This window comes from Nycticebus coucang, unplaced genomic scaffold, assembly GCF_027406575.1.
Source record: "Nycticebus coucang isolate mNycCou1 unplaced genomic scaffold, mNycCou1.pri scaffold_49, whole genome shotgun sequence".
Lineage (NCBI taxonomy): Eukaryota > Metazoa > Chordata > Mammalia > Primates > Lorisidae > Nycticebus > Nycticebus coucang.
The window spans coordinates 1,054,559-1,078,451 of record NW_026515580.1 but is presented as its reverse complement, the minus strand read 5'-3'; the positions used below and the strand labels follow the sequence as shown (position 1 = coordinate 1,078,451).

General features: G+C 41.7%; 1 pseudogene; it reads right to left on the bottom strand.

Moving 5' to 3' along the window:
* The window catches only part of LOC128579362 (F-box only protein 36-like), an 83,396-nt pseudogene that overhangs the window by 22,845 nt on the left and 36,658 nt on the right, over window positions 1-23,893 (bottom strand).

Below are 23,893 nucleotides of genomic sequence, written 5' to 3'. Positions count from 1 at the left end.
TTGTTTGGCAGGCCCGGGCTGGGCTCAAAACCGCCAGCCTCAGTGCATGTGGCTGGTGCTGTAACCACTGTGCTACAGGTGCCAAACCTAAAGTTTTAGCTTTCAATGCTTAGTCTTGGTAATGTCAGTCCTTAGCTGTAAAACCCTAGAAGATGACATCCCTTCTGAATGTCACTTGTAAAATAGGGATAATATTTAATTCACAAGGATACTGTAACAAAAATGAGAACATGCATGTGAAGTACTTGGTATTAAATAATATTGTTAACTATGACTACTCTAAGGTACCTTCCACTTAAAAATTTTTATTATTAAGGAATAATTACTAAAGGGCTTAGTCGTAGACAGTCCCTTTAGAGACACATACTTAAGTAGTTTCAGATGAAATGATGTAACAACTGGGATTTGCCAGTGGAAACAGTGAGTTCATGTACAGGTCTGGCCACGCTCTGAGTATTGTTGAAGCTGAGTTATGAGTTACAAGCAAAGGCTCCTGCCTCCTAAAGGTTTGTTGAAATATCACTGACATGGGGCAAATTGATTAATAGTAGGAAAAAAGATACAAATTTATATAACATGTATACACAGGAACCCTCAGAATGAAGATTCAACTCTTCAGTGAGGTACAGAAGTTTTGAAAGAATACGGGCTTGGAAGCAGCAGAACACTTTGGGGGCGGAAGAAAGAGGCTTAGGCAGCCAGCAAAGGTGGGTTTTTATGTAAATGAACCTCACAGGTAGCAGACCACAGAAAGAATAGTTTGTAAATGTTTCTTTTCAGACCTTTAAAAGTGTCTGACTCTTAAGTTAATCTTTTCTAGATTGGGATAGGAAAGACCTGGCTGCCTTCTCAACAGATGCAAATCCCCTCTCCACATATACACAAAAGACAGCTTTGCAGCATTAACTCTATCTGTGAGACCCACCACAGCCATCCCAAAATATGTAGAAGAAATATATTTTGAGGTAAAATATTTCTAATACTACTTTTTATGTTTTAAATGTTCATATTGAGAATTAATTAGAATAACTAATTGGTAAGCCACTGGGCTGAGAATTCTTCAGTGCCTTAACTTCTGTGTGTGTGTGTGACAGAGTCTCACTCTGTTGCCCTGGGTAGAGTGCTGAGGTGTCATAACTCATGCAACCTCAGGCTCAAGTGATCATCTTGCCTCAATTCTTCTATTTTTAGTAAAGACCGGTCTCACTATTGCTCGGGCTGCTCTTACACTCCTGAACTCAAACAATCCACCTGCCTTGGCCTCCCAGAATGCCGACGTGCCCTGACAGAGGAAGCCCATTTGTTGTCTGTGGTGAAGGAATTCTGCTTTGTAAACTTTCTTACTCTGTAAACCTATCTTTATCTTCCTTAATAAAGTTTGTTTCATGCTTGCCTTACCTTGAGATGTCTAGTCATTTTTTGAACAAGAGCATTCCAAAAGGACCCAGGTACCTGCCTAGAACCCTGACATTTTAGGAGATTGGCAGCTGCCTTAAAACCCAACATTTTGGCACTGCCCAATTTGTGAAAAAAATATATTTACTTGACTTCATTAATGGAATACATGTGTTAATCTGGAATCTTTAACACTCGGGTTTTTTTTTTTTTTAACAAAGAAATTTTAGGGCTTGGTGCCCATAGCTCAGTGATTAGGGCACTGGCCACATATACCCAGGCTGGTGGGTTCAAACCCACCCAAGGCCTGCTAAACAACAATAACAAAAACAACAACAAAATAGCCAGGGTTGTGGCCTGAGTGTGTAGTCCCAGTTACTTGGGAGACTGAGACAAGAGAATCACTTAAGGCCAAGAGTCTGAGGTTGCTGTGAGCTGTGACTCCATGGCACTCTACTGAGGATGACATAGTAAGACTCTGTTTCAAAAAAAAAAAAGAAAAGAAAAGAAAAGGAAAAAAAGAAATTTCAGCATAAGTTAATAATTTTCAGGTTTTTTTTTTTTTTTTTTTTTTTTAGAGACAGAGTTTTACTTTATTGCCCTCGGTAGAGTGCCGTGGCGTCACACAGCTCACAGCAACCTCCAACTCCTGGGCTTAGGCGATTCTCCTGCCTCAGCCTCCCAAGTAGCTGGGACTACAGGCGCCTGCCACAACAACCGGCTATTTTTTTGTTGCAGTTTGGCCGGGGCTGGGTTTGAACCCACCACCCTCGGTATATGGGGTTGGCACCCTCCTCACTGAGCCACAGGCGCCTCCCTAATTTTCTGTTTTTTAACGAATCTAATATTCTGGGCTGGGAGTGGTAGCTGATGCCTATAATACTAGTAGTCTGGGAGGCCAAGACAGGTGAATTACTTGAGCTCAGGAGTTCAAGCTTCAGCAAGAGCAAGACCCCCCCATCTCTAAAACTACCAGCCTTGTGGCGTGCACCTGTAGTCCCAGCTACTCGGGAGGCTGAGGCAAGAGGATCACTTGAGCCCAAGAGTTTGAGGTTGCTGTGAGCTATGACGCCAGAGCACTCTATGGAGGGCAACAAAGTGAGACTCTGTCTAATAAAAAAAGATCTAGTATTCTATATCTAAGTACATAATTATATATCAATATTTCAAGTGATGATATATTTGAAACTCCTCTGACAAAACCTATCACTGATTAAAGAGAACTGAACAATATTAAGTATATAAACTGTTCCCTTCCTTACCTTGAAGATGTGAATTTTCTAGGAAGTCTTCATGTGTTTCTTTTACTTCTCCAGGTTTTGTTGATCGATGCTCACTCCTTAGAGAAATCTTCCACCATCTAAAGATGACATATAATTGAATGGAAGGTTATATGAATTAAAATTGATGTCAATACCAAGAGCTATGTTAACTTTGGGGTTTTGAAAAAATCACTGTGATAGGTACTTATACTGTATTCAGCATCAGCTATCACTTTGCAGTCTGGTATCACATCAAACCAGAAGTGAACTCAAGGCATCAAAGAACATTTTTCTTAGAGATTAGAGTCACAAAACCATACTGCTGAAAAGGAATCTTAAAAATCTATCAGTGGGGCGGTGCCTGTGGCTCAGTGAGTAGGGCGCCGGCCCCATATACCGAGGGTGGAGGGTTCAAACCCAGCCCCAGCCAAACTGCAACAAAAAATAGCCGGGCATTGCGGTGAGTACCTATAGTCCCAGCTACTTGGGAGGCTGAGGCAAGAGAATCACCTAAGCCCAGGAGTTGGAGGTTGCTGTGAGCTGTGACACTACAGCACTCTACCAAGTGCGACAAAGTGAGATTCTATCTCTGAAAAAAAGAAAAAGAATCCATGGGTGTCCAGCAGGGTTGCTTATGCCTGCGATCCTAGCTTTCTGGGAAGTTTTTGCTTGAGCTCAGGACTTCAGACCAGCCTAAGCAAGAGGGAGACAAGTCTCTGCTAAAAATAGACAAATTATCTGAACTGTGGTAGATCCTTACAGTCCCAGCTACTGGGAAGGCTGAGGTAAGAGGATTGCTTGAGCTCAGGAGTTTCCGACCAGCCTAGGGAATATGGGGACAAAGGGGTGGTTGGTGGGTAACTACCATCTTAAAAAAAAAAAAAAAAATCAAAGTCTCTCAGGTCAATTGATGTTAAAATCAACCACAGTCAAATGTTTATCCTTTTCTTGAAGATGTGTGAGAACAGATATCCCATAATTTGGGAAGCCAATCAAAGTAATTGCCCGGCTCTCTGTCCTTCACTATCTAAATAGCAGACTTGATGAGAGTAGCTTTTGGCTGTGTTACCCTGAATATGGCCAACTGGGTCAACTCACAAGCTTACGCAGAGACCATCCTGGAGAATACCTGGGTGGGAGACTGCTTGGGACTACTGAGTGCTGTAGACTTAAAGAAAAAACGAGTGGGCAGTTCACAGAGAGTGACACGACATGGCCAGGGAAGGCACTGTTACACTTGACACATGAAAGAGTGTCATTCAGTCTCGGCGTCTGTAGCTCAGTGGTTAGGGCACCAGTCACATATACTGGGGCTGGTGGGTTTGAACCTGGCCCAGGCCAGCTAAACAACAATGACAACTACAAGAACAAAAACAATAACAACAACAAAAAAAATAGCTTGATGTTGTGGTGGGCACCTGTAGTCCCAGCTACTTGGGAGGCTGAGGCAAGAGAATCGCTTAAGCCCAAGAGTTTGAGGTTGCTGTGAGATGCAATGGCATAGTACTCTACTGAGGGCAGCATAGTGACACTCTGTCTCAAGGAAAAAAAAAAAGAAGAGGCTCTGCACCTGTATCTCAGTGGTTAAGGTGCTGACCACATGCACTGGGGCCGGTGGGTTTGAACCCATCCCTGCTGAACAACAATGACAACTACAATAACAACAACAACAAAATAGCCAGGCGTTGTGGTGGGCACCTATAGTCCCAGCTACTTGGGAGGCTGAGACAAGAAAATCGCGTGGGCCCAAGAATTTAAGGTTGCTGTGAGCTATGACGCCACAGCACTCTACTCAGGATGACAAAGCGAGACTCTGTCTCAATAAAAAAAAAAGAATTTGGAGGGAGACAAAATTTAGTCCATAACAGAGGGGTATATGTTGTGAGGGGAAGAAAGAACATGCATTTGAAGCAGGACAGGCCTAGACATTTGAATCTCTCTGCACATCAATTTTCCTTTCTATTAATGATTATTTAATATTAAGTTTTAGAAATATTTCCTTTCTGTTGAATGAAGATGTCAGGCTGTCTGATTCTAATGCCCACGTTCTTTTTTTTTTGTAGAGACAGAGTCTCACTTTATGGTCCTCGGTAGAGTGCCATGGCCTCACACAGCTCACAGCAACCTCCAACTCCTGGGCTTAAGCGATTCTCTTGCCTCAGCCTCCCAAGTAGCTGGGACTACAGGCGCCTGCCACAACGCCCAGCTATTTTTTGGTTGCAGTTTGGCTGGGGCCGGGTTTGAACCAGCCACCCTTGTTATATGGTGCCGGCACCCTACCGACTGAGCCACAGGCACCGCCCATTGCCCGCATTCTTTATACCACATAATCTAGAACTTTTAGGAATAATTGAAAAGTCAGAAATTATTTAGTCCATCTCCCATGATCTTGAAAATGAGCAAAGAGTTTCAGAGAAATTAGAGTAGAAGTGATCTGTGTCCTTCCCCACAACCTCACCCCCAGATGCTGTATTACCATGAAAGCAAACCCTGTTAGTCTTTCTCTACCTCCAGGAGCCAGGAGGGCTAAACACTCATTAAGTCTTTATCTACCCTGGTTTCAACATTCATTAAGAACAGAATAGGACTTGTTAGTCTTCCTCTACCTCCAAAGGATCTAACTATTCTTAAGCAAATAGGACTTGTCAGTCTTTCTCTAACTCCAAGGGGTCTAGACATTCATTAAGCAAAGAATAGGACTGCAGTGGTTCTTCTGGTTCTGTGAAATAATCCTTCCAGGTTGTAGAAGATTTACAGCAGATAACGCTCCACCTTCTAAAAGGCAACAAAGCAGATGGCCTCTGTTTTTTTTATATGACTTCTCTGTTACTGAGTTATGATTGGCATACCAGGCACCTCCTGAATGGTGCCAGAAACACTCATCAGACAAGACTCAACCCCGTCTCAAAGAGGCCCCTTACCTTCACTCCATGCTGTCACCGTTTTCCATATTCAGTGTAAGCCCATCTGTTTGCAGATTAATAAATTTCTGGGCTTGGCACCTATAACTCAGTGGCCACACACACCTTGGGCTGGTGGGTTCCAAGTAAGCCCAGGCCTGCTGAACAATGACAACAACAACAACAACAACAACAACAAAACAGCTGGACATTGTGGCAGGCACCTGTAGTCCCAGCTACTTGGAGGCTGAGGCAAGAGAATTGCTTAAGCCCAAGAGTTTGAGGTTGCTGTGGGCTGTACCGCCATGGTACTCTACCAAGGGTAACATAGTGAGACATTTTTTCTGTCTCAAAAAATAATAATAATGAAATAAAATAATAAATCTCTACTATTAATTCTACTTGGCCTGCTTCTTTGCAGTACTTTCCCACCACCTTTTGACACCTAACGAGCCTCAGTTTGAATTCTGTCACAAGAAAGACATTTACTATCAAGCAGGCACCATGAGTCCACGACCTGTTCCTGGAGCAGTGTCCACTTTGGCACTCTGCAGCACCCTGCCCAGAAAAGTTTCTCCTTAAGACAAGTGCCCCTATATTATGATGACATAATTAGCCACCCTTCTAGCCAGGTCAAGCAACAAAATCCTGGGATTTTGTTAAGTTGGGAGATTCTGGAACAAATAAAGCTCCAGCCCAGGGCACTACTCCAAAAGGCTCTGCTGCCAAGCTTACTTTTTAACTGGTTCAACAACAGGCAGAGATGCTTGTACAATCTTGTCAGCCTCAGATCTTGCACACCATTCATTTCATCAACAAAATATTGTTTCTGACATTCCTTATACTAATTAATAAACCCTCCAGAGCTGATTTAGAAGGCAGTGCTTCACAATGGCCTCTATGCCAATCCCCACGGCAGGGATTCAAGCTTTCTACTGGCTCCTCTAAGGTATTTAAAGTAAATTACTGAGAATAAAACGCTTGCCTAAGGAAACCTGGCTGGTAAGGATCAGAATTCAAGCCTCTTCACTGAAAACTCAACAGAGTTCCTTCTGAGGCGCAAAGCCTTCTTATATAATCTTTTTTTTTTTTTTTTTTTGTAGAGACAGAGTTTCACTTCATGGCCCTGGGTAGAGTGCCGTGGCCTCACACAGCTCACAGCTCACAGCAACCTCCAACTCCTGGGCTTTAAGCAATTCTCTTGCCTCAGCCTCCCAAGCAGCTGAGACCACAGGCGCCAGCCACAATGCCCGGCTATTTTTGTTGTTGTTGTTGCAGTTCAGCCGGGAGCCGGGTTTGAACCCACCACTCTCGGCATATGGGGCCGGCACCCTACCGACTGAGCTACAGGCGCTGCCCCTTCTTTATACAACCTTTATACTACACCGACACGTCTACAGAGTACCACACAGAAAACTCATATTCAGAATCACAAATTAGCCCCAAGACTCAATTATGTTCCATGCACTGTACTTATTAAAACAGAATAATAGACATTTTCTAACACTTATTTTCTCTCAAACTAATAAAGTATTTTTTTTTATTAAATCATAGCTGTGTACATTAATGTGATTATGGGGCACCATACACTAGTTTCATAGACTGTTTGGTAAAGTATTTTTAAGTGATAAAACCCTGTATTGGTTTGGCAGCCTTTTAACAAATCATTGAGAGGAATGTAAATTGGTTTCACAATAATAAAAAAAAAAGACATCCATGCCTTCCGACCCAGACATTCCACTTATAAGAATTTATTCTGAGGAATTTATTGGAGATGGATACATTTCTTTCTAAAGATGATGTCATAAGAGAATTACGATAACGAAAAATCAGAATCATCAGCACAAGAGCTCACTAGTTAGAACTTGAGAAATAGGGTGGCACCTGTGGCTCAGTGAGTAGGGCGCCGGCCCCATATGCTGAGGGTGGCGGGTTCGGACCCAGCCCCGGCCAAACTGCAACAAAAAAATAGCCGGGCATTGTGGTGGGCGCCTGTAGTCCCAGCTACTCGGGAGGCTGAGGCAAGAGAATCGCTTAAGCCCAAGAGTTAGAGGTAGCTGTGAACTATGATTCCATGGCACTCTACTCAGGGTGACAGAGTGAGACTCTGGCTCAAAAAGAAAACAAAAACAAAACCTGATAACCCAATTTTTCTAATCATCATTAAGAATTGTGTACCTTGCTATAACTATTTGTCTGACAGCATAATTGAGCAGAGTCATCTATGTATCCAGTTAATAAAATAAGTTGCTCAGGAAGGAACAAAGTGATGTGCTAGATACTACATACCAAATAGGGACAAACTTGGATCTTTCTAAGTATTTGTCTAGGAAATACATGTGTAAAGGCTGTCCATCCTGCGGTCTCTGCTTTCCCTTGCAGATCATTTTTATTCCACAAGATCAATTTTCTCCCTGTTTTGGAAATAATATATAATTAGGGGATTTCACAGAGTGAAGTTGAGATATATTTTGTCACGAAGAGTTTATGAAATTAGATCTTTTATTAGGTCAAGCTGGATTTTGTTCCCTCCTTCCCTCCCCTCCTCTCCTCTCCTCTCTTCTCTTTTTTGAAAAAGAGTCTCACTCTGTCACCCTGGGTAGAGCTCCCTGGCATCATAGCTCACAGCAACTCAAACTCTCTTGGGCTTGGCTTGGCACCTGTAGCTCAAGCAGGGAGGGTGCCAGCCACACACACCAGAGCTGGTGAGTTCGAATTGCTGGGCCTGTCAAATAGCACTGACAACCACAAGCAACAAAAATAATAAATAGCTGGGCGTCGTGGTGGGTGCCTGTAGTCCCAGCTATTTGGTAGGCTGAGGCAAGAGAATCGCTTAAGCCCAAGAGTTGGAGGTTCTGTGAGCTGTGACGCCATAGCACTCTAGCACTCTACCCAGGATGACAGCTTAAGACTCTGTCTCAAAAAAAAAAGAAAAAAACTTCTCTCCGGCTTGAGCAATCCTCAGCCTCCTTAATAGCTGGGACTATAAGCATGTGCCACTATACTCAGCTAGTTTTTCTATTTTTAGTAGAGACCAGGTGTTGCTCTTGCTCAGGCTGATCTCAAACTCCTGAGCTCAAGCAATCCACCTCCCTTGGCTTCCCAGAATGCTAGGCTCACAGGTAGGAGCCACCACACCCAGTCAGATATTATTTTCTTAAATCGTTTTTTATTTTATTACATGACATTCTCAAACTATGAACAATTATGATGTGGTTTTAGTGCAAATTTATATCATTGAAGTTCTTCTATATGTCTGTGTTTGATTCCATTTGCCTAAATTGAGCCACACTTAGTTTTTCAGCTATGAAAAATTTATCCTGGAATGGGGACCTGAGTGTGGTGGTTCACAACTATATGAGATTTGATGATTAAGTCTGTGAACTTGCCACTGTACCCTTACCTTAGCAGCACTGTACAAACAACTCAGTAAGGTTGTTATATCATTGATAACCTTGGTATACCAGTGTCTCATGGGTGTATTTGGGTCGACATATGGCAGTGTCTTGCTGAGTGGCATTTGTTATTGTTGTGTGTTTTTGTGTGCTCTCTCAAGAATGCTGGAGTTTGAATTAGAGCAATGAACAACCATTACATTTCTTGTTAAACTTGGCAAGAGTGAAAACTGGTAATCTTGTCCTATTATAACTCATGGCTTGTGCATCCCAACAGTGCACCAGCTCACAGGACACTGTCTGTGAGGGAGTTTTTAGCCAGTAAACAAATAACTGTGTTGGGATACCCTCCCTACTCACCTGATCTGGCCCCCATGACTTTTCTCTTTACCTGAAGATAAAGGAAATGGTTATTTATTTATTTATTTATTTTGAGACAAAGTCTCATGGCACTCTACCCAGGGCAACATAGTGAGACAGAGTTTCACTTTATCACCCTTGGTAGAGTGCCGTGGCGTCACACAGCTCACAGCAACCTCCAACTCCTGGGCTTAGGCAATTCTCCTGCCTCAGCCTCCCGAGTAGCTGGGACTACAGGTGCCTGCCACAACGCCTGGCTATTTTTAGAGACGAGGCTATTTCTTGCTCAGGCTGGTCTCAAACCCGGGATCTCAGGCAATCTACTTGCCTTGGCCTATCTTTGCTGTTTTTAATAATGTTGCTTTTCTTTCCATTGCATAAAATTACTACCATTCAGGATTAAAAACATTTTTTTTACGAGATAGAGTATTGACAGAGGCAGGTATATTGCCTGAGGTGACCAGTTCGAGATCAGCCTGAGTAAGAGCGAGACCCCCATCTCTAAAAATAGCTGGGCGTTGTGGCAGGTGCAGCTGCTCGGGAGGCTGAGGCAAGAGAATCACTTCAGCCCAAGAGTTGGAGGTTGCTATGTGCTATGACACCACAGCATTGTACCTGTGGCAACAGAGTGAGACTCTGTCTCAAAAAAAATAATAAAAAATAAAAGGAGATGAGGTATCATTCTGTTGTCCAGGCCGGAGTGCAGTGGCACTGATCATAGTTCACTGCTACTCCTGGGCTCAAACACTACTCCCACCTTAGCCTCCCAGGTAGCTGACAATTAAGAACACAAATGCATCCTAGAAAAAGTGATATGTACCTCATTGCTGAAATCATTACAGTCATCTTTGGAGTACTCCCCTTGAGAAGCTATGCTCTGGTGCCAGTGGCTAGTTTACTCTTCATTTTGGAACTCTTTCTGGAATGGCCATCAGAGCTATTCTAGCCTTACCCTTGATGTCCTGAACATCATCAAAATATATTCAACATTTCCTTTGGGTCAGAGCCTGTAGCTCAGCAGCTAGGGCGGCAGCCACATACACTGAAGTTGGCGGATTCGAATCCAGCCCGGACCTGCCAAACAACAATGACAATTACAACCAAAAAATAGCCGGGCATTGTGGCAGGCACCTGTGGTCCTGGCTACTTGGGAGGCTGAGGCAAGAGAATTGCTTAAGCCCAAGTGTTTGAGGTTGCTGTGAGCATGGTTTTGGTGTCAAGTCTAAGAACTAGTCCTAAATCCTAAAGATTTTTCTCCCATTTGTTTTCCTAAAAGCTTTATGTTTCATATTTTGCATTTAAACCCATGATTCATTTTGAGTTTATTTTTATTTATTTATTTATTTATTTTGAAGTTTTTGGCTGGGGCCAGGTTTGAACCCACCACCTCCGGTATTTGGGGTCGGCGCCCTACTCCTTTGAGCCACAGGCACTGCCCCATGGAGTTTATTTTTATATTGGGTCAAGGTCTTTTAAGAAATTATTTATAGGCTTGGCGCCTGTAGCTCGAGCGGCTAAGGCACCAGCCACATACACCTGAGGTGGTGGGTTCTAATCCATCCTGGGCCCGCCAAACAACAACGATGGCTACAACCAAAAAATAGCTGGGTGTTGTGGCGGGTGCCTGTAGTCCCAGCTACTTGGGAGGCGGAGGCAGGAGAATCGCTTGAGCCCAGGAGATGGAGGTTGCTGTGAGCTGCGATGCCACAGCACTCTACCCAGGGTGACAGCTTAAGGCCCTGTCTCAACAACAACAACAAAAAATTATTTATAGGTGTCCAACTGCTCCAGCATCATTTGTTGGAAAGGCTATCTTTCCTCTATTTTATTGCTTGCTCACCTTGATCAAAAATAGGTTGGCCAAATCTGCATGAGTCTATTGCTGGTTCTCTGTTTTGTTCCACTGATCTAAGGTTTATTCCTTCACCAGTCCTGCACAGACTTGATTATGATAGCCAAATACTGTCTCGAAATTGACTGATACCACTCTTCCCACTTTATTCTTCTTTATCTAAATTGTTTTAGCTATCCATTGCCTTTGGAGAGAGACTTTCTGACCAACCAACTGCGCTTGTTTTGTGTTTCTGATAATCTGGACTCCTACAGGGCTTCCTGCAAGGAGAGGCTCTAAGGCAAGGCTGGCTCATGCGCAAGGCTGGCTCATGCATCTGGCCTGCTTGTATTTCTTACTGCAAATTACATTGCCATTCTAGTTTACGTGTTGTTTGGAAGCCACACCTGAAGGCTTTCTCCTCTTCATCGTCCTCCTCCTCCTAAATTGTGGTTGTAAAGTGCTAATGATTATTTAATCAAGTCTGTAAATTGTATTTAAACTTTAGAAAATTTAATTTGCTAGATTTATAAGTTTAGTGGCTTTAATTTATATTGTTTAAAACAATTTGATAAACTCTGTAAACAGTGTTTACATGTTTGAGGTTTTTTTTTTGTTTGTTTGTTTTTGCAGAGACAGAGTCTCACTTTATGGCTCTCTGTAGAGTGCCATGGCCTCACACAGCTCACAGCAACCCCCAACTCCTGGGCTTAAGCGATTCTCTTGCCTCAGCCTTCTGAGCAGCTGGGACTACAGGCACCCGCCACAACGCCCGACTATTTTTTGGTTGCAGTTTGTCCGGGGCCGGGTTTGACCCCGCCACCCTCGGTATATGGGGCCGGCACCCTACCGACTGAGCCACAGGCACCGCCCGAGATTTTTTGTTTTTCTAATGTTTGAGATTGTAATCTATCAGATGTATAAACTAAACATTAGTCAAAATACAATGAAAATGGCGTGTTTTTAATTTTACACAAATTTACTTGATTTATTTATAATTGAATTTATTAAGTTTGTAAAGTTGTATGCTGAAAGTTTAATATAATAATACTTAATATTACATTAAATATTATAAATAACTGTAAAGTAGAGCTTCTCAGATCAGATTAAAAAGATTTATTTGTGGCTCGGCGCCTGTAGCTCAGTGGCTAGGGCGCCAGCCATATACAAGAGTTGGTGGATTTGAACCCAGCCCGGGCCTGCCAAACAATGACAACTACAACCAAAAAATAGGTGGTGTTGTAGCAGCCACCTGTAGTCCCAGGTACTTGGGAGGCTGAGGCAAGAGAATCGCTTAAGCCCAAGAGTTTGAAGTTTCTGTGAGCTGTGATGCTACAGCACTCTACCAAGGATGACATAGTGTCTCAAAAAAAAAAAAAAAAAAGATTTGTGAACCACTGAAAGTGCATGTGGAAAAAAGAAAATTGATTTATGCTTCACACCAGAATAAATTCCAAATAGATCAAACATCTGCATGAAAAAAAAAATGAGACCATACAAATATTAGAAGGAAAATATGGTGAATCTTTTTATTAATCTTTTTAACTGTGTCTCAAAATCCATAAAGCACAAAATGAAAGATTGATAAATGCAACTATACAAACATAAAAAATTTCTGCATGGCAAGATCTCCAAAGACTGTATAGAAATGTTTAAAATAAATCTGTTTCTAATAACCCCAAATTGGAAACAACCAAAATATCCATCAACTGCTAAATGAATAGCACACTCATATGAGAAAATACTACTCAGGAATAAAAAGAAATACTGAACATGCAGTAACATGGTTAAATTGCAAAAGCATTATGCTACAGGAAAGAAGCCAGATAGAAAAGACTATGTTCTGTAAGATTCCACTTAGGACATGCTGGGAAAGGCAGAACAGAAATTAGGTTAGTGATACCTGGAGCTGGGAATGAGAGAGAGGATTGATCAAAAAGGGACATGAGGGAGCTGATGTCAAATTCATGGAGCTTGAAAAGAGTGACAATTACTGTACTAAAAGCACACCTCAAATCTTTTTTTTTAAACACATCAAAACAATGTCAAAAAAATGATAAACTATGGTAACCATTTGCAATTAATATTACAGACAGGGATAATCTCTCTAAAGAGTTTGTAGATATAAAGAAAAGATCAACAAATAGTTCATAGGATTAAAAATTCACATGGCCCATAAACAGATAAAAAGATGTTCAATTTTACTCATAATAATGGAAAAGCAAATTAAAATCATACTGACATATTATTTTTCATCTATTCAGACTGGCATAATCTAAAAAAATGAAAACACTCCCTTAACAAGGATATAGGCAGGTACTCTTGTCATTGTGGTACAAAACCTATGGAGGGAAACTTGGTATAATCTAATATAATTACAGATCCTTTATCATTTGATCTAAGAATTTCATTCATAGCATTCTATCCTACAGATAAGTGTTGCACACATATGAAATGACAAAAGACATCTATATAAGGTTCTTCATTGAACTATTATTGGCAAAGCTAAAATAAATAATCTGGGTCCAGCAACAGGGAACTGGCTGAATAAACTTGGACACAACCTTAAAAACAATGAAGAAGGCTTGGCGCCTGTGGCTCAAGTAGCTAAGGCACCAGCCACATACACCTGAGCTGGCAGGTTCAAATACAGCCCGGGCCGCCAAACAATGACAGTTGCAACCAAAAAAATAGCTGGCATTGCGGCAGGCACCTGTAGTCCCAGCTACTTGGGAGGCAGAGGCAGGAGAACTGCTTGAGCCCAGGAGTTGGAGGTTGTTGTGAGCTGTGATGCCACAGCACTCTACCCAGGGTGACAGCTTGAGGCTCTGTCTCAAAAACAAACAAACAAATAAAAACAATGAAGAGGATATCAGATATAGGGTAATCTCCAGAATATATTGGGAAGTGAATCCACTGACTAGATTATACAGTCCAAGAAGGCAGAAGTATTTGTCTATTTGGCTTACTGCTTTTAGCTCCAGAATAATATTTCTATAACATAGTATGATTTGTTTAAAGTATTGAATTAGTAATATGCATGATCATATTGTGTTTATTTTACCTTAACTTAACATTTTCTTATCAATTCATAAAAGGATTTTTTTTTTGTTTTTGCAGTTTATGGCTGGGGCTGGGTTTGAACCCACTACCTTAGGCATATGGTGCCGGTGCCCTACTCTTTGAGCCACAGGCGCCGCCCCCATAAAAGGATTTTTTATGTTACTATTTATAATCCTTCATTTGATGAAGGTGTCTACTGATGTTTATGCTGTATCCAGCATTTAAGAAAATTAATATTTTTCCTATATTTAAATTTTAAAATACATCTGGGCATGGTGGCTTATACCTATAATCTTAGTACTCTGAGAGGCAGAGGCAGGAGGATCACCTGAGCTCTGAAGTTCAAGGACAATCTGAGCAAGAGCAAGGGCAAGAGTAAGACCTTGTCTCTACTAAAAATCAAAAAATTAGGCTCAGCACCCATAGCACAGTGGTTGCGGCACCAGCCACATGCACTAAGGTTGGCGGGTTCGAAACAGGCTCGGGCCAGCTAACCAACAATGACAACTGCAACAAGAAATAACTGGGCATTGTGGTGGGTGCCTGTAGTTCCAGCTACTTGGGAGGCTGAGGCAAGAGAATCGCTTGAGCCTAAGAGTTTGAGGTTGCTATGAGCTGTGGTGCCACAGCACTCTACCAAGGGTGACGTAGTAACACTCTGTCTTAAATAATATTAATAATAATAATACAAAAATTAGGCAGGCATTGTGGTGGTTGCCTATAATCCTAGCTACTTGGGAGGCTGAAGCAGGAGGATCACTAGAGCCCAGGTGTTTGAGGTTGCTGTGAGCTAGGCTGATGCCATGGCACGCTAGACTGGGGCAACAGAGTGAGACTCTGTCTCTAAATAAATAAATATTCGGAATTAAGAAGGTCTCCCAGCAGTGCCTATAGCTCAGTTGGTAGGGTGCCAGCCACATCCACGGAGGGTGGTGGGTTCAATCCCGGCCTGAGCCAGCTAAAACAACAATGACAACTGCAACAACAACAACAAAGCTGGGTGTTTGGTGGGCGCCTATAGTCCCAGCTACTTGGGAGGCTGAGGCAAGAGAATTGCTTAAGCCCAAGAGTTTGAGGTTGCTGTGAACTGTGATGCTATAGCACTCTACTGAGAGTGGCAGTTTGAGACTCTGTCTGAAAAAAAAAAAGAAGGTCTCCCAAAGCTGGGCAAGGTGGCTAATGCCTGTAATCCCAACACTCTAGGAGGCTAAAGAGAGTGGATTCACTGAACTCATGAGTTCGAGACCAGCCTGAGCTAGAGCGAGACACTGCCTCTAAAAATAGCTGGGCAACACTGTGGGCAAGAGAATCGCTTGAGCCCAGAAATCTGAGGTTGCTGTGAGCTATAACACCATGGCACACAACCAGGGGTGACAAAGTGAGTTTGAGAGTTTGAGGTTGCTGTGAGCTGTGATGGCATAGCATGCTACAGAGGGTGGTATAGTGAGACTCTATCTCAAAAAAAAAAATAGATAAGGGAAAGCAAAATAACTAGAAAGAAGAGAAAATTGTAGGCAAAAAAGAGTAATGTTTTGCAATATATTAAAATGTACCCAGGAGTTGTGGTTTACTCTGGGAGGCCAAGGCGATGGATTGCCTGAGCTCATGGGTTTGAGAGCAGCCTGAGCCAGAGGGAGACCTCATCTCTAAAAACAGCTGTAGTCCCAGCTACTCAGGAGGCTGAGGCAAGAGAATCACTTGAGCCCAAGAGTTTGAGGTTGCTGTGAGCTATGATGTCACAGTACTCTACTGAGGGCAACAAAGTGAGACTCTGTCTAAATTTTTTTTTTTTTCACATTTGGGAACAGCTTTCAAATTATGGTATTTGCATATAGTAAACAGATGGATTGGTGCAAAAAAACAGTTCAGAAGTAGCTTCAGGTATACACAGAAAACTAACATATGGAAAGGCATCATTTAAATTTGGAATGATTTATTAAACAAACAGTATTAACACACTAAAACAGCCATCTAAAAGAAATAAAGCTAAACTACCTCCAACACACTCAAAAATAAATTCTAAGTAGATTAATATGAGGAATGCACAAAATTATACCGAAAGAATTTTATTTTTATTTATTTATTTTGAGACAGAGTGTCACTTTGTTGCCCTTGGTAGAGTGCCATGGTGTCAGCTCACAGCAATCTCAAACTCTTGGGCTCAAGCAATTCCCTTGCCTCAGCCTCCTGTGTAACTGGGACTACAGGCGCCCACCACAATGCCCAGCTACTTTTAGAGACAAGGTCTTGCTCTGGCTCAGGCTGCTCTCGAACCTGTGAGCTCTGACAATCCACCCTCTCGGCCTCCCAGAGTGCTAGGATTACAGAGTGAGCCACCATGCCTGGCAATACCTAAAGAATTTTAAATGTATTACTTTTAGCCAGGCACTGAGGTATAGGCCAATAATTTGAGCTCCTCAAGTAGGTGAGGTGGGAGGATCACTTAAGCTAAGGAGTTTGAGCCTGGGCCGCATAGTAAGAGCCCATCTTCACACACACACAAAGACACACACACACACAAAAAAAGGAAAGAAAACAAACAATACAAAAATGTATTACTTTAACAATAATATCACTTTTTTGGGTGGCGCCTGTGGCTCAAAGGAGTAGGGCACTGGCCTCCATATGCTGGAGGTGGTGGGTTCAAACCCAGCCCTGGCCAAAAACTGCAAAAACAAACAAACAAAAAATAATATCACTTTCATTTTATGATTATGATTATTATTTTTTTTTTTGCAGTTTTTGACCGGGGCTGGGGGCTGGGTTTGAACTGGCCACATTTGGTATATGGGGTTGGTGCCCTACTCCTTTGAGCCACAGGTTGCACCCTATCACTTTCATTTTAGAAAAAGGTACAGGAACCAGGTATAGCACCAGACTAAGAATGACTGTATGTGCCATTAATCTACTCTTATGGTCTGGCTGAAATCTTAAGAATTTTAGGCTGGTCTGAGTGCACGGATGTTTACAACTAATTGATCACAGCCAGTTACAGATTCCTTTTCCACTCCTACTGTTTCACCAGACTAGCCTTAAAAACAAACAGGTCAGGCAGGGTGGCACACACCTGTAATCTTAGCACTCTGGGAGGTTGAGACATATGGATTGCTTGCGCTCAGGAGATTGAGACTAGCCTGAGCAAAAGGCAGATACTGTCTGTACTAAAAATAGAAAAAAATCTAAAAAAACTAGCCAGGCATGGTGGCCCACACCTGTAGTCCCAGCTACTCAGGAGCCTGAGGCAAGAGGATCTCTTGAGCCCAGAAGTTTGAAGTTGCTGTGAGCCTCACAGCAACCATGATGCCATGGCACTGTAGCCTGAGGTAACAAAGTGAGACTCTGTCTTGAAAAAGAAAAGAAATAGGAAAGAAAAGAGTGGGGGAGAAGGCAAAGAAACAAATAAATAAATAATTTTTTTAAAAATTGAAACAGAGTCTCACTTTGTCACACTCAGTAGAGTGCTGTGGTGACATAGCTCAGAACAAACTGAAACTCCTGGGCTCAAGTGATTCTCTTGCCTCAGCCTCCCTAGTAGCTGGGATTATAGGCACCCGCCACAACAACCAGCTATTTTTGTTTTGTTTGTTTGTTTAGCTGGCCCATGCTGGTTCAAACTCACCAGGCCCAGAGCACGTGGCTGGCACCCTAACCATTGAGTCATGGGCATACCTAAATAAATAATTTTTAAAAACCAGAATTTTAGAGTTGACTGATAAGAAACTGTTATTTTAACTTACCAATTTATTATAGAATCCCCCCCCCCAACGCAAAGCTGGTCTCAAACTCCTGAGCTAAAGCAATCCACCTGCCTCAGACTCCCAAAGTGCTAGGATTACAGGGGTGAGGCATCACAACAGATCACGCCAATTCACTATAGAGATGGTAGGTGTTTGTTTCACTTCTCCTTACACAGTTGTAACTTTAGGAATACTCTTTTTTTTAATGTATTTATTTTTATTTTTAAGTCATAGCTGTGTACATTAGTGCAATCAAGGGGTACAATGTGCTGGTTTCATATACAATCTGAAATATTCTCATCAAACTGTTCAACGTAGCCTTCATGGCATTTTCTTAGTTACCGTATGTAGACATTTGTATTCTGCATTTAGTAAGTTTCGCCTGTACCCATTCTAAGATGCACCGTAGATGTGGCCCCACCCGTTAACCTCCCTCCACCAAAACCTCCCCCCTCCCTCCCCCTTCCTTGGCCCTTTCCCCATAGTCTTGTGCTATAGTTGGGTTATAGCCTTCATGTGAAAGCTATAATTTAGCTTCATAGTAGGGCTGAGTACATTGGATACTTTTTCTTCCACTCCTGAGATACTTTGCTAAGAAGAATATGTTCCAGCTCTATCCATATAAACATGAAAGAGTTAAAGTCTCCATCTTTCTTTAAGGCTACATAATATTCCGTGGTAAACATGTACCACAATTTGCTAGTCCATTTGTGGGTCGATGGGCACTTGGGCTTCATCCATGACTTAGCTATTATGAATTGGGCTGCAATTAACATTCTGGTACAGATGTCTTTGTTATATTGTGAGTTTTGGTCTTCTGGGTATAAACCTAGTAAAGGAATTATAGGATCCAATGGCAGGTCTATTTTTAGGTCTCTAAGTATTCTCCAAACACCCTTCCAGAAGGAACGTATTAGTGTGCATTCTCACCAGCAGTGTAAAAATGTGCCCTTTTCTCCACATCCACGCCAACATCTCTGGTTTTGGGATTTTGTTATGTGGGCTACTCTTACTGGGGTTATGTGATATCTCAAAGTAGTTTTGATTTGCATTTCTCTGATGATTAAGGATGATGAGCTTTTTTTCATGTGTTTGTAAATCGTGCGTCTGTCTTCTTTAGAGAAGTTTCTCTTCAAGTCCCTTGCCCACCCTGAGATGGGATCATGTGTTCTTTTCTTGCTAATACATTTGAGTTCTCTGTGGATTCTGGTTATTAGACCTTTATCGGAGGTATAACCTGCAAATATTTTCTCCCATTCTGAGGGCTGTCTGCTTGCTTTACTTACTATGTTTTTGGCTGTGCAGAAGCTTTTTATTTTGATAGGGTCCCAGTAAGTGTATTTTTGATACTGCTTCAATTGCCTGGGGAGTCCTCCTCATAAAATATTCACCCAGGCCGATTCCTTCAAGAGTTTTCCCTGCACTTTCTTAAGTATTTTTATAGTTTCATGTCTTAAGTTTAAATCTTTAATCCAGTGAGAGTCTATCTTAGTTAATGGTGAAAGGTGTGGGTCCAGTTTCAATCTTCTACAGCCAGCCAGTTCACCCAGCTCCATTTGTTAAATAGGGAATCTTTTCCCCACTGAATGTTTTTTTTTTTTTTTTTTTTTTTTTGTAGAGACAGAGTCTCACTGTACCGCCCTCGGGTAGAGTGCCATGGCATCACACGGCTCACAGCAACCTCTAACTCTTGGGCTTACACGATTCTCTTGCCTCAGCCTCCCGAGCAGCTGGGACTACAGGCGCCCGCCACAACACCTGACTATTTTTTTGTTGCAGTTTGGCCGGGGCTGGGTTTGAACCCACCACCCTCGGCATATTGGGCCGGTGTCCTACTCACTGAGCCACAGGCGCCGCCCCCCACTTAATGTTTTTAATTGGCTTGTCAAAGAATGTTTTTAATTGGCTTGTCAAAGATCAATTAAAAGTAGCTGGATCCATCTCTTGGTTCTCTATTCTGTTCCAGACATCTACTTCTCTGCTTTTGTGCCAGTACCATGCTGTTTTGATCACTATGGATTTATACTACAGTCTCAGGTCTGGTAGTGTGATTCCTCCTGCTTTGCTTTTTTTTTTGTAGAGACAGAGTCTCACTTTATGGCCCTTGGTAGAGTGCCATGGCCTCACACAGCTCACAGCAACCTCCAACTCCAGGGCTTAAGCGATTCTCTTGCCTCAGCCTCCCAGAGTAGCTGGGACTACAGGCGCCGGCCACAACGCCCGGCTATTTTTTGGTTGCAGTTTGGCCGGGGCCGGGTTTGAACCCGCCACCCTCGGTATATGGGACCGGCGCCTTACCGACTGAGCCACAGGCGCCGCCCGCTCCTGCTTTGTTTTTGTTTCTCAGTAATGTTTTGACTATTCGAGGTTTTTTTCTGATTCCATATAAAACGAAGTATTATTTTTTCAACATCTTTAAAGTATGACAATGGAGCTTTAATAGGAATTGCATTAAAATTATATATTGCTTTGGGCAGTATGGACATTTTAACAATGTTGATTCTTCCCAGCCATGAGCATGGTATGTTTTTCCATCTGTTAACATCTTCAGCTATTTCTTTTCTTAGAGTTTCATAGTTATCTTTGTAGAGATCTTTCACATCCTTTGTTAGGTATATTCCCAAATATTTCATCTTCTTTGGCACTACTGTGTAAGGAATAGAGTCTTTGACTGTTTGTTTGGCTTTGTTATTGCTGGTATATATAAAGGCTACAGATTTCTGGGTGTTGATTTTGTAGCCTGAGACATTGCTATATTCCTTGATCACTTCTAAAAGTTTTTTAGTAGAATCCCTAGTGTTTTCCAGATATACGATCATATCATCTGCGAAGAGTGAAAGTTTGATCTCTTCTGACCCTATGTGGATACCCTTGATCGCCTTTTCTTCCCTAATTGCAATGGCTAAAACTTCCATTACAATGTTAAAGAGCAATGGAGACAATGGGCAACCTTGCCTGGTTCCTGATCTAAGTGGAAATGATTTCAGTTTAACTCCATTCAATACGATATTGGCTGTGGGTTTGCTGTAAATGGCCTCTATTAGTTTAAGAAATGTCCCTTCTATAACAATTTTTTAAGTGCTCTGATCATGAAGGGATGCTGGATATTATCAAAAGCTTTTTCTGCATCAATTGAAAGAATCATATGGTCTTTATTTTTAAGTTTGTTTATGTGTTGAATTACATTTATAGATTTACGTATATTGAATCAGCCTTGAGACCCTGGGATAAATCCCACTTGGTCATGGTGCATAATTTTTTTGATGTATTGTTGGATTCTGTTTGTTAGAATCTTATTGAGTATTGTAGCATCTATATTCATTAGTGATATTGGTCTATAATTTTCTTTTCTTGTTGGGTCTTTCCCTGGTTTGGGGATCAAGGTGATGTTTGCTTCGTAGAATGTGCTGGGTAATATTCCTTCTTTTTCTATATTTTGGAAGAGGTTTAGTAGTATAGGTACTAGTTCTTCTTTAAATGTTTGGTAGAATTCTGACGTAAAGCCATCTGGTCCTGGGCTTTTCTTTTTAGGGATATTTTGTATAGTTGATGCTATTTCAGAACTTGATATAGGCCTGTTCAACATTTCCACTTCGTTCTGGCTAAGTCTTGGTAGGTGGTGTGCTTCTAGGTATGGGTCGATTTCTTTCAGATTTTCATATTTGTGAGAGTAGAGTTTCTTGTAGTATTCGTTTTTTGAATTTCTGCGGGGTCTGTTGTTATTTCATCATTACCATTTCTGATTGATGAAATTAGAGATTTTACTTTTTTCCTGGTTAGGCTGGCCAAAGGTTTATCTATTTTATTGATCTTTTCAAAAAACCAGCTTTTGGATTTACTGATCTGTTGTATAATTCTTTTGTTTTCAATTTAATTTAATTCTGCTCTGATTTTGGTTATTTCTTTTCTTCTGCTGTGTTTGGGGTTGAAGTGTTCTTCTTTCTCCAGTTGCTTGAGATGTTCCATTAAGTTATTGACTTCCTCTATTTCCGTTTTCTGGAGGAAGGCTTGCAGTATTATAAATTTCCCTCTTAGGACTGCCTTTGCAGTATCCCAGAGGTTCTGGTAATTTGTGTCTTGATTGTTGTTTTGTTCCAAAAATTTGGTGATTTCCTTCTTAATCTCGTCTATAACCCATGTATCCTTCAGCATAAGGTTGTTTAGCTTCCATGTTTTTGTATGGGTATGCAGGTTCCTGTTGTTATTTAGTTCAACTTTTATTCCATGATGGTCTGAGAAGATGCAAGGAATAATTTCTATTTTTTTAAATTTGCTGAGGTTAGATTTGTGGCCTAGGATGTGGTTAATTTTGGAGTATGTTCCATGGGCTGATGAGAAGAATGTGTATAAAAAATTTTTTTTAATAAAAAAAATCTAACATGGTTACTTATCATTCAGGAAAAGTCACATAAGTAATAAAGAATATAAGCAATAAGAGGCTAAAACATGGATATTATATAAAAATGGACAGGATATCACTATGTTCTACAGTGTGAAGGCATAAGTGTTTTTTTTTTTTTTTTTTTTTTTTTTTTTATCCAGAGTCTCACTCAGTCGTCCTGGGGTTGAGTGCTGTGGCACCATAGTTCACAGCAATCTCAAACTCTTGGGCTCAAACAATTTTCTTGTTTCAGCCTCTTGAGTAGTTGGGAATAGTACATCACCACAACACCCGGCTATTTTTTAGAGATGGGGTCTCATTTTTTCTCAGGTTGGTCTTTTAAGTGAGCTCAGGCAATCCACCTGCCTCAGCCTTCCAGAGTGTTAGGATTACAGGCATGGGCCACTGTGCCTGGCCCTGTGAGTGGGGTTTTGAGAGTTGTTCCAGGCAGCAGTTTAGGAGCCAGAGGGATATTCTGGCTTAAGGACTTACTAGCTGGGTGACCTTGGGAGAACACTAGAATCTGTTTCCTCAACTGTAAGGAGATAATGACAGCTTGCTTACAATGTTCTGGGAGGATAAAAATGAAGTGATACTGCCAGGCGTGGTGCCTCATGCCAACATTTGTAGCACTCTGAGAGGCTGAGGGAGGATCATTTAAGGCTAGGAGTTTGAGACTAGCCTGGACCCCAGCAAGATCCCAGTTTTTACGAAAAATAGAAAACATTAGCTGGTGGTGTAGCGGACACCTGTAGTCACAGCTACTCTGGAGGCTGAGGGAGGAGAATTGCTTGAGCCTAGAAGTCTGAGGTTGCTGTGAGGCACTGCTCTCTAGCAGGGGCAATAGATTTCTAAAAATAAAGGAAAAGAAATTCCCTCAATGAATCCACAACAACAACAAAAAAAAATTAAAAAAAAAAAGAGAAATGAAGTGATACATGTGAATGTGCCCACATTTTTAGTTTTCTTTCTTTCTTTCTTTTTTTTGAGACAGTCTTATTCTGTCACTCTGGGTTGAGTGCTGTCACAGCTCATACCAGCCTCAAACTCTTGAGCTTAAGCAATTCTCTTGCCTCCTAAGTACCTGGGACTACAGGCACCCGCCACAACACCTGGCTATTTTTGTTGCTGTTGTAGTTGTCATTGTTTAGCAGACCTGGACCAGCTTTGAGCCCACCAGCCTTGGTGTATGTGGCCAGTGCCTAGCCCCTGAGCTACAGGTGTCAGTTCATTTTTAGTTTTTTTTCCCATCAAATTATTAACATTACTTAAATTGTTTACATATAGGACATGAATGCAGTAGCAGGCTGGGTGAAGTGGCTCATGCCTGAAATCCTAGCATTCTGGGAGGATTGCTTGAGTTCAGGAATTTGAGACCAGCCTAAGCAAGAGCAAGACTCCTGCCACTACTAAAAATAGAAAAATTAGCTGTGTGTGACAGAAGCCTGTAGTCCCAGATGAATGTTATTTATTTTCCAATAGGCAATAAATGCATATGGCAAAATGAACAAATCACACAGGGAAAAGTGTCTCTCTCCATTGAAACCCTGAGTGAGTGTTTCCTAAACC